At 41.9% G+C, this 12,000-nt stretch overlaps 1 long non-coding RNA gene across 1 annotated transcript in view; it reads right to left on the reverse strand.

The window, feature by feature from the left end:
• LOC141573104 (uncharacterized) overlaps window positions 1–876 on the reverse strand; it is a 38,164-nt gene extending 37,288 nt beyond the window's left edge. Inside the window, exon 1 of the long non-coding RNA XR_012498665.1 lies at window positions 765–876. This is a non-coding gene — a long non-coding RNA (uncharacterized LOC141573104). The remainder of the gene's footprint in view (window positions 1–764) is intronic.
• Between the last annotated feature and the right edge of the window lie 11,124 nt (window positions 877–12,000).

Raw genomic sequence — 12,000 nt, forward strand, 5'->3', positions numbered from 1 at the left:
TCTGCTTAACAAAGACTTGCCCTCAAGGAAAACTATTCTGACAGAACCCCAACAGCTCGGGTTTTACCAGAGCCTAACCAATGTGGGAGGAAGGAAATACCCAACTCCAGTCCTCTCCAGCCTCAGACACGGGAAGGGAAATACCCAGTTCTGGCTCTTTCTAGCCTTCTGTCATGCTTAAGGTCTTAAGGATGGAGCAGGGGAGGAAGCTGAGAAGCATTCATGAAGTCACGGTGCTGGAGCACAGGCTCACTAAGAGACTGAGACAGAATAACAGAGTTCTAGAATATTCTCCTCCCCTCTACACCATGTGACCACATCGATAGGGCGCCTGTATAATAACAGGATTACAACCAAAATAGGTGCGAGGCTCAGACTATTTAAGAAGTATCTAGAGAAACCCAGAGACAACAGGGGAGACAAAAGCAAAAACGCTAGAGAGCTTAGCCTCTGACCTCTACAGCTATAGCAAACACCAAACACGACCTCCCCCTTAGTCAGATAAATATAACGCCTCACACTAAAGACCTCTTTACCTCAGTTCCTTTTACCCAGCTTTTTTTCCTGTCCAGCTTTCAACAACAAAAAAATCACAAGGCATGGCTAAAAGGCAAAAAACAAACAAACAAAAAACAAAAATAAAAACACAGCCAAAAGAGACAAAGAAAGCATTAGAACCTGACTCAGATATAGCAGTCTTTATGGAATTAACAGACTGAGAATTTACAATAACTATGATTATGCCGATGCCGAGAAGAATATACCTGCCAAAAGGACTCCTGTGGTTAATTGGACTCATATTCACCGCCAGAGTCCAGCGGCCATTGTTTGCAGACGTCCCTCATGTGTGCTGCATTTCAGGGAAGAGGTGCAGACTGGGCTGCCAGCCTCCTGTACTGAGCTCCTGCTGGCAAATTGACCCTTGTAAGTGAGCTCCTAGGATTGAAATTCCACCAATAGGACTGAGACTTTGCCCTGTCTAATTGGAGCTGCACCTCTATAGCCTCATTTGCATCTTCACTGACCAATCAGAGCAGCTCCATTCCAACCAATCAGGACAGTGCTATTTGGACCAAACTTGGAGGATTTGGAGTCCTCAGCTGCATAGAAGTGGACCAATAGGGGGCTAAGTGCGGGCACTTTTCCCTATAGGTTAGCCTCACGTGTGTCTCGGGCACTCCCAGCTTCTATCAAAGACCACATTTCCCAGGATGGAGCTGCTAGGTCAGCTGAGCACAAGATGGGAGCTGTGTCACTGAGGCCTCCTTACCTGGGCTGCCTCACCTAGGCCGCACTGCAGCCCTGCTGTTCCACAGCTGAGCTGCCTCATGATCAAGCTGTTTTCACTAAATAAAGTCTCTCCCCTCACTGCACCCCAAACTGGGGACTCTTATGGGCATTGAATTGGCAATGCTGACCTTCAGTTAATCATTAATATGCTAAGGACTGTAATGAAAAAATGGTCACAGACAAGAATCAATGAGCAATATAAGCAGATAGATGTAAAGAGTTAGAAAGACTCAAACGGAGATATCAGAATCAAAACCACTCTGGCAGAAATGAAGAGTGCCTTGGATGGACTCACTGCAAAATTAGGGGGTCGTAAAGGGAGTTTGGGCCCAAGTACATCTGTATCAAATCATTTCCGCTCCCCGTTTTTTAATGGGCCAAATTTACTCACATAGTGGGAAAAGGAAAAGATGAAAAATCTCTAAAACTCAGCTATTAAGGTGATTCAGTTCAGTGCTGCCTGAACTCCAAACATGTATTTCCAAGAACCTACTGGATGTTGTCACCTGGGTGTCCTGAGGTAACTCCAGGTTCCCCAAGCCCAACACTCATCAGCTGTCTTGTGTGTCAGCGCCGCCCTCTCTCATCACAACTCTTCCTTTCCCACGTGCAGTCCACCTGCTGGAGGCCACTGAGGTCCCCCTCCATTGCTCTGTCCTCACTGCTGTCACTCTCAGAGACTCCTGGGTAATTACCAGGGCATCCACACAGGCTCGCTAACCAATACGTTTTAAACCAGGTTGGCTCATGCCTCTTTCTTGGTGAAAAACCCTCAGTGGGACTCCATTGCCTGCGGCTTACCAACATGTCGAAGAAGAGAAGAAGACGGTTACACAGTTTGAGCCCACCTCCGTCACTGCCCATCCATAGCCACAGGGTGGGGGCGGGGCATTCCCTGAAAACATGATGCTGGTTCCTGGCTCTGTGCCAGCCATCGGTACAGGGTATCAGTCAGGGCAGGCTGGGGTGCCAGGTTCTGCTGTGCTCACAAACCTGAATGGGTTATAAGCACAAGGGTTTATTTCTCACTCATGCTACACGTCCCTCATGGGACAGCCGCAGCTCTGATGCACACCATCTTCACTCAGGAATGCAGGCTGTGGGGCTGCTTCTCTGGACCCTGTCGGGTCAGAGAAATGAGAGCACGACAAACCACAGGCTGGCTATCAAAGCTCCCCCAGAAGTGCCACGTCTGTTCCCATTCCCTGTGGTCCAGCCGTATTGAATGGGATAGGGCAGTGTGCTTACACCCCAGAGAGAGCTGCACGTGCTTGAGATAAACAATAGCCTCTGGCACACAGGTGATTTCCTCCTGATTGGGATAATCTCTGCCTGGTGAATACCTAGGCATTCTTTAAGACAGAGCTTACCCTTCACTTCCTCTGCGGGGCTCTCTGACCGGGCAGGTGGAGCTCGTTGCTTCCTTCTGCTGTGTTCCTGCCACATTTGGGAGACGCTTCTATGCTGACACTTGCAAGTTGTACGGTACTTGCGTATTTCCATGTTGGTCTTCCCCATTAGACTTGTAACTGCGAATGTGAGGATGCTGTCTGTGCCATTTTTGTGTCTGGAGCACAAAACACATTTTTGTGTTTGCTTTGTGTGCTGGGCATGGTACTTGTGCCTTGTTGCTCGACAATTGATTGTCGAATTCCTACCTATTGAGCACTGTGGCAGCTGTGAGAATGTGTCCGGCAGACCAACTACAGAGTGTGCAACTGACCCAAGGGCTTCAGTAGTCATGCTCTGAAATCCATCGCTGAGTTTCCATGGAGGTGCCCTGCCCATGACTGAGTCAGCGAGGGCTCTAAGGCCAGTCAGATCCTGGGAGATGTACAGCCCCTCCCTGGCCGAGGTGGACTCCAGGACTTCCCAAAGGCCTTACAAAACTTTACAAGTACTGCCCAGCATTCTCGGATGCTTCCAACCCCTCCTTCCCTCTCTGCTTCACTTAAGGTAAGGCTTGCGTCATGGTCTGCCCACGCCCCTAGACTCTCCCCCAATTTCTCTCACCGGTGTTTCCCCAGAACAAAATTCTTGCACGTTTAATCCGTTCTTGGCATCTGCTTCTTAGAGGACCCAAGCTAACACAAAGAGCTTTCATTATTGTAATCGATATTTACAGAATATGATAAAACATCTTGGGGAGTTTAAGAAAATAGATGCAACAGTTAAGGAAATCAGGACATTGCTTCATGGCGGAGGCTTTGTAACCTGGGTTTGCTGGTGGGACTGGTGGTGCTGGTGGTGCTGGTGGTGCTGGTGGGAGGTTTGTGGGGAAGAGCAAGAGGAAAGGGAAAGAAAAGCCTCTAGATGTGTTCTTTCATCCAGGCATAATGTGCTGATCTTACTTTTTAAATCCCCTGGCTCAGATTTGTTTGAATATTAGGGAAAGATTCCTCTTTTTCACGTTAAATTTTTTTCTTTACTTTTCCTTGAATTATTTATTCTGTTCCTTTGTTCAGCTTTCTCCTTTGGGAAGACTAATTCTTCACAACGTGGGTTTGTATAAACTTTCCTCCCTCTCTAATATCTTTCCCTGTCATCATTTTCACTCCTTCACTCCATATTCTGGGATTACTTCTCAAATTTCTTCCCATTTTCAATAATATGACAATCCACAGTATCAAATTTGCTATTCTGCTGCTCCAACAAACATTTCAGTTTGGCACTTAAGATTGTCTTTTCTTGCCTCAGCTCAAATTTGTCTTTTTTAAGAGTATGAAGCAAACCTATTTTAAAATATTCTCCTGTTTTCTGCAGCAAATCTACTTTAGGGAAGGTTTTCCCTTCAAGTCCTTCCGCATTGCTCCCCTTCTCGTGTCATAGATCTCGCGTTATCATCCTGCTTTGTGTCATCCTTCCCAGTATCGGGGCCTATGGCTCTGGAGCTGGACCGAATGCAGACAGCAGTCTGTGAGAGTCCCTGCGACGAAGCCCCTGTCATTCACAGACTGTGGTGCATGGAGCCAAAGGAGGACATCTGGGAGGACATGTGAGAAGTCACATGATGAAATGGGTCACTCCTACCACGGGTTAGGAAGGAGGGGCATCTGGTTAGGAGCCTAGGGGCAGGAACCAGCAAAACCAGATGAAGGAGCAACAGAGAGTGGGAGGTGGAGCCTGGAGAGCTCTTCTGAGCCAAAGAGTTTGTCAGCAGTGACTTTCCATAGAGGGCTGGCAGCCTGGCATGGGCAGAAAGGAAGATATTAGGAATACCAGTCTGGTCTAGACATGCATGTTGATTATTGAGGTTTATTTACCTTAGAATGAAGAGAAACTCTTCCAGACTTTTTTTTTTTTTTTTTTTTTTTTTTTACAGTCGGCACACACTGAGTCTCCTTAGCTCTCTCACAGGCCACTTGGGTGTGGCTGAGGCCCTGGCAAGTATTAACCAAACGTGAAAGGATTCTTTAAGGCATGCAGGCAGGTCCACTCAGGTCTAAGCAGAGAAGGGAGGGAGCTCACCACAGTGGGTTGTGGTTCAGAGAGACAAAAGCAAGGGGACAGTTCCCCAGACCGCATCCAGGGCAGGTACAAGATCCTGACCTCTGCCATGCCCACCCCACCCCCAGGTATGCAGAGACTTTCCCGGGGTGCCCCCTCCCCCACTTACCTCCACTCCCGCCTTGCACCTCCTATATTAGCCCAGTTCCAAATAACCTAAACTTCAGTCTCCCTTGAGACCCACTGCCTGGTTGCCAGATTACTTTAGCTCCTTGTTTCAACAGAGTTAGAAACATTTTGCTTTTTAGAAAACTTGCTACGTTTATATTGACAGCAGGGTTTTTATGAGACTACTTTGCAGAGACAGAAAGAGGCCCCAAGAGCTGTGGAATACGCCCTCTGGAAGTCCAAGTTGCCTGCTTCCCAGATGGGGCTGAGGTCCGAGTGGTGGGTTGTCAGGCCTTCCTTCCGGGTTGCACTGCTTTGGCTGACGAAGCGAAGCACATGTTGTCCATTAACTGTGTTCTTAAATCTGGCCCAACCGGTGATATATTTAGCAAAATGGCCTCCAATGTTTGGTGTATGCTGACTGTTATCTTTAATTTTCAGCCCTGATGTAAACCTTTTCTTATTTGTTTTCCTGGGTATTTAATGGAAATTGAGTGACACCTTTTACTTTTGTTTCCTAGGATTTTTTTTTTTTTTTTTTAATGACAACTAAGAAAAAAGTTGACTGCTTTGAATTTGTTTTTTTCAAATGTGTTTTTCAAAGAACTCTCACTGCTTTGTACTGTTACATTACAAACTCTTTGGAGGCAAGGGTTGGTCCTGGACAACTTACACGTGGCAGGAAGACTCCTACTCATCACCGTAGGAGACTTAATGCTAATCTCTGTTGTAAGAGTCTTAGTTTCCTCAGGTGAAGAGTAAAAGGAAGGAGATAAAGGGCCTAAATTCCATCTGTTAAGTTTTTCTATCAGACTGGCTGTCAAAGCAACAAAAAGAAAAGATTCTTGACAGAAAGTTATGTAATAGTCTATTTTTATTAACCCTGAAGAAGAAAAAGACCATAAACTAGTCTTGTGGTTCTTAGCGTGTGCTCCAGGGAAATTAGGGGAGAGGGGAACCTCCTCTGAAACCTCTTCAGAGTCCACAAGGTGAACATAATTTTCATAACAGTAAGATGTTGTTTGTTTTTTTCACTCTCATTTTCTCATGAGGGTACAATGGAGTTCTTCGTATGCATGATGTGTGCTATCACAAAAGGTTAATGCAAAAGCAGATAAAATAATTCAGTTGTCTTCTATTAAACAAGACATTAAAGAAACAATACTACTCTTCTCACTAAGTTTATTTTTGTTACAAACACAGTTTTTTAAATAAAAACGTTATTTTTAATGTGTGATGGGTTTGTTATTGATATTTTTAATGAATTTTATAAAATTCTGTTTTTATTTTGAATATGGAAAATATCAATAAATATAACCCACATAAATATAGCTTCTTTGTGGGTCCTCAATAATTTTTAAGGGTATAAAGGAGTCCTGAGACCAAAAGGTTTGCAGACCACCGACCACAGCTCTCAGGCTTAGTGTTAACTAAATAAGAGTTATGCAGCTTTCATCCCTGAGATTCTAAAAAACTTGTCCATGTTTTTAAAACTAATATTCATCAGGCATCATTGATTCAAAACTAATTGTTTATAATAACTAAGAGGGGATGTTTTCTCTTTCAGATGGTTCTCAGGTTGTCTATACGTTAAAAAATTTATTGTGTTTATTATTACTATCACTAATTGTTGTTTATTGAATAATTATTCTATATTAAGCACTTCCCATGTATCAAATGATTTAATCTTATTTTATTACTATATAAGTTTCAGGTGTACAACTTTATAATTCAACATCTGTTGAATTATACACTACAAAGTGATCACCCCCCAAAGTCTAGTTACTATCCATCACCATAAAATTGACCCCCTTCTCCCCTTTGACCTACCATCCCAAGTCCCTTCCCCTCTAGTAACCACCTATCTGTTCTCTGTATCAATGTGTTTGTTTTTTATTTACTTGGTTCATTTTCACTTTTTTTCAGATTCCACATATGAGTAAAATCACATGGCATTTGTCTTTCTGACTTATTTCACTTAGCATTATCCCCTCAAGATCCATCCGTGTTGTTGCAAATGGTAAGATTTCATTTTTTATGGCTGAATAGTATTCCATTGTATATATATATACCACATCTTCTTTATTCATTCATATGGACACTAAGGTTGTTTCCATATCTTAGCTATTGTAAATAATGCTGCAATGAACATAGAAGTGCATATAGCTTTTTGAGTTGGTGGTTTTGTTTTCTTTGGATAAACATCCAGAAGTGGAATGCTGGGTCGTATGGCAAACTTCATGACAACCATATGACGTAAGCACTACAGCTTTTACTATTTTACATGTGAGAGAACTAAGGATTAGAATGCGAAAGTGACTTGGTAAACGGTGGAACAGGAATTCTAACTATGGTTTAGGGCCCATTTCTACCATCATAGCTTAACTTTAAAGACAAAATTGCTGATTCTTAATTCCAATTCATTATCTGTGGTCATTTGCCTTGAGACCAATGTCTTGCACAAATATTGATTGAATTGAATGTTCATGTTCAACTACAGGCATGTGGTCCATCTATGAGCATTAAATCATTCACTTACTGTTTATTGAATGTTCATTCAATAAACATTCATTGAGTGCCTACAATTTGCCTGGTAGTGTTATGTTTTGTTCAAAAGAGAGCAGACAATAACCTCTGCTTTCTTAGAGCTTACACTCTAATCAGATGAAATAGATCATAAATGAGAAATAATAAATAGATAAATTGTGTAGCACCTTGGAGATTAAATTCTATGGAAATAACACAGCAGGCTAACGGGACTTTTAAGTGTGGGGGCAAGGGTGCTGAGGCATCCCTGGCATATTTTAGCAACAACCAGAAGCCCATGGGGTTGGAGTGGAGTGAGCCAGGACAGCACAGAGGGGATAAAGTCAGGAACGTCACAGGGACCCGAGAACCTACTGACTTATAGCCCATGGGAAGTCCTCTGAGTGACATTAAGGGAGGGTTTTGAGAAAGGGATTGCCATGAATTACATTTTGTAAAGGGAATTACATTTTCTAAGGATCACTCTGGCTGCTGTGCTGAGAATAACATTGACAGAAATCAGGTGATGAGCTGAAATCCAGGTGAGGCATGATGGTACCTTAGACCAGGATTTATACTCAGAGCCAGGGGTTTTGTTTGATTTCAGAAGTGGTGGGAAAGGGTTGGGTACTAGATAGATATTAAAGGTAGAAGCCACGGCATCAAGTTCCACCAAGGGACAATTCCAGGTATATAGAGTCATTGATTATGACTAATGTCATTCTTGTCTTATGTCATCTACGAGAAAATAAAAAGGAAATGTCTCCTTTCTATTTGCATTGTTTTACTTTTGAAAGTGCTCTAATTAAAATCACGTAGAGCAGCAGCTCTGAAAAGAATGGGAACTGGTAAATAGCTATCAGTGAGTAATCCCTACATTATTCATAGATTAAAATGACTATGTGGCTTAGGGCCACTGAGCTAGATGCTAAATGACTAAATGGCTACATGCATACAATTGCCAACAGATTTAGGAAACACTTCCATCTGATAAAGTACAACTATATGTGCTTATAGTTATGTGTTTAGCTCTATAGTGAATGTCAGGGCAAGCATTTTTTCCATATGCTGGGAAAAAACTTTATGGAACCTAGTTAAACCTTCCACATTTGCTTTCTCTTTGAAAGTATTCTTCTCTCAAACCTTGTCAGCTCAGAATATAATTTCTGGAGGAAATCTATAAATCTTTACAAAGCAAAAACAGATTCTTTTCATATTAGAATTAGTTGTAATTTTTCTAAAGTTTTCTTTTTTCTGCTTGCATAAATATTGTTCACCCAAAACAACAGAGAAGACTCTAAATGAGACCACATATTTACATATGTTTAAAAATTTTTAATTCCCTGAAACTTCCTAAGTGCTTATTTATGACTGTGTGTATGTTTCTGCTATAAATATTTTACCCAGCTATAACACAACTCGTATTATGTCGACATGTTTATATATAATGTCATTATATATGTAGCAATCGTATTGAAATTATGCTTAGAAAAGAAGAATAGCTAAACAAAGACAAAAATGATGATTATGAATGATTAACACACTCCTCTGGGGCCAGAGAAGACTGCAGCGTAGTCAAATCCTGATCAGGAAAGAAAGCACATCCGTCCTGAGACCCGCTAATGCAGAACATCACGGCTGGATATCTTCTTTCAATTACGGTTGGTGCCATGAGCCAAAAGATTCCAAGTTTGTTTGAACAAAGCCACAGAGGAACTGCTGGTGGGAATCCATGTCAGGCTCTGGAGAAAGCCCTTCAAAAGCCAAAGAATTCGGTCTCATGCAGAGTATGGGATTTTGAAGGCATATTTTGTAGTGTGGGAATGATTTTATACTGACATGAAGGAAACGGGGAGCAAAGGGAAAGTATTTTTCCTGTGCGCTGGCTAAAACGTCAGCAACCCAATGCTTTTACAAATCAATCAGATGTAGCATCCTGTTTCTTCATGTGGCTGTTTCTCTTAGGTGCTTAGGCTCCTGGACCAAGTGGACTTGAGCTTCACAATGCAGTAAAAGTTAAGTCAACTCAGTTGCAACAAAGCAGACTTTTGTGACTGTCTGAACCTTGAGCTCAGCCTTAGTTAGTTCCTGGTTCATTTTGTCGCAGTCCTGCTCTTCTCATTGGGAAAGACAAGAAATCCGATACAAGAAAGTTCAATCTTTTCTTTTGCCTAGGTGGTTATCCTTTGAAAAAGTCAGTCTCATTTCCAAGAATCACCATTTCCTCTGGGTGTAGAGAAGCCTGTAGTTTCTGAGACTCTCCTGTCTCCCTTTAGGTTTGACAGACACCCTGGTTTGTTTTGAGTCCCCAGTATACTTAAGAAAAGGAGAAAAGAGAGATTGAAGTGATTCTGTTAAGGCCACAGAAACTAAGTCCTGGGAGTCACTAGCATTGGTCCTGCAGCCCTCCAGTGGGTGTGACATACAAATTCCAGTGTTAATGACTGATTTGCAATGTTCATAATTTATAATGTCCCAACTGCATTGCATGCATGGGGCAGATATTAAAAACTCCCTTTAAATGGAGTGAAAACTAATTGAGATATTCAAAATGACCATAACATGTTACACTAGTGACCATTTCTTCCTCTGTAGAAGTTCTTAGATATTGTAAACATTCAGACAACAACTGGTGGTGTTTCCCCCCAAACCACAGACTCCTTCTTTTCTGGAACATCATGAGGGACTAATGTCCAAGGAATAATCTTTAGGAAACACTGTTTTCAGAACGCATGGCCTTAAACAATGAATTCAAATGAATACAATGCAAAAGTGTTTCTCTAAGTATATTTTTCAAGAAATGAGAGAAAATCTCCAAGTGAAATAGTCACAGAGAGACATAAAACAAAACATTGGGATAACTGTAAAAACTCACTGAAAATATCTCTTTCCCTTGTGATCCTCTAGACAACTTAATTTATACAGGTACCAATTTTATGTGAAATCCTTCCTCTACTATCACAAACTCTATCTTTCTGTTCTGAGTTAAGATGAAAAGTAGAATATTATTGGATGATGGAAAACTGAACTGCTCAAGCTACCTCCATCCACCACACTAAATCCTTTAAAATACTAAGTAAAATACCTGAAGGCATATTTTCAATGATAAAAATAGAAGCACAACATAAAAATCCCATTTCAGGAAGTGAAATCGAGAACGCAGAGAATGTCAGATGGACACATAGCCCACTCCCCCTTAGCTTGCCTCTATACAGGTGTTCTCAAATTGAATTATCACCGTCTCTTGGAGTATGAGTTTATAATCTTGAAGTACTTAAAGACTTTTAATTTGTTCTTCCTACTTTATTTCATTTTTTTCAATGAACATGCATTTTGTATAATCATATGTAGAGTGTATTTCTTGGAAACATCATATAAAATGTGTGTTACGACAATTTTATATATCTTGGTTAGGTACTGTGTCATATGCCAAAAAGTAAATCATAGCTCTCTGTGTGGTGGGGATATGGTTGAATTTTTTAAAAATGTTTTTGTCATTTTGTCGTATTTTATACATTTGTTCATCTTAATTTTTTAACAGAAAAACATATGTTAGTTTTTAAACATATTAGTATCCTTGTGTGGATGGGCTGTGAAGCTCAGATTGCTAGGGTTTGAATCTTGGCTTCTCCACTTCTTCCGTGTGGCATCTTGGGCAAGTTATTATAGTTAAACCTTCTGTATCTTAGTTTTAACATCTGTAAAATAAGGCAAAATACTAGAACGTACTTCCATGGTCTGGGGCATGGGGTAATGAATCAGTACGTTAAATGTACCTGGAACGTGGTCAGTACTCTGAAAATGTTAGTTATGACAAGGATTAGTATTTTTAAATTGGCAAAGTGTTTTTGTGGCACACTTGGACGTCTGCCCTGGATGGAAGGACTTTTCCATCCTGGAGGGTCCTAAACCCTAAGAAAGACTGGGCCTGGGAGTTCTGATTCTGTTTGGACTTCGCTCCTTTGTCTGCCTTTGTAGGACACATGCTTTTTAAAAAAGTGCTTTTGGAAGACAAAGTTTTTCTCTAGTCAACTGCCCTATGTTGTGATACATCACCTACTGTCTGGGAATACCAATATATGAATGGGTACTGTATACGGGCACTCTATGTGAATGACAACAATCAAAATTTACAGTTACCATAATCCCAACCTCGTGAGAGCACCTGGACACTTCCTTGCTTCGGATCTTAACTTGGGAATGACTTCCTGCAGAAAACCACCCCTGACTCCCCAAGGTTGGAGCGGGTGCCCTTCCGTCTGGCCCCACAGGTTCGTGAGGAAGCACAATTCAGTGCATTGCAATTGCTTGCTTCATATCTGTACCTCTGTCTGACTGTAAGGCCCGAGGGGGCTGCTCAGGATTCTTGGTCCCTACTGGGTGGCACCTAGCATTGTGTACACAATCATATTTGTTACATAAGTGGTCCCGAGGCTACTACTCAGTTTTTCAGGGAACAGAGACTTTTAGCTCTGCCCCAGTGGTTACATATTCGTGCGCCGTAGCCCCTCTCTGTTACCTGGGTCCAGAGCAGCGGTTCTCACAGCGATCTCCACCCAGCACTCGCAC

The sequence above is a fragment of the Rhinolophus sinicus genome, linkage group LG09, assembly GCF_036562045.2.
Source record: "Rhinolophus sinicus isolate RSC01 linkage group LG09, ASM3656204v1, whole genome shotgun sequence".
Classification (NCBI taxonomy): Eukaryota; Metazoa; Chordata; class Mammalia; order Chiroptera; family Rhinolophidae; genus Rhinolophus; species Rhinolophus sinicus.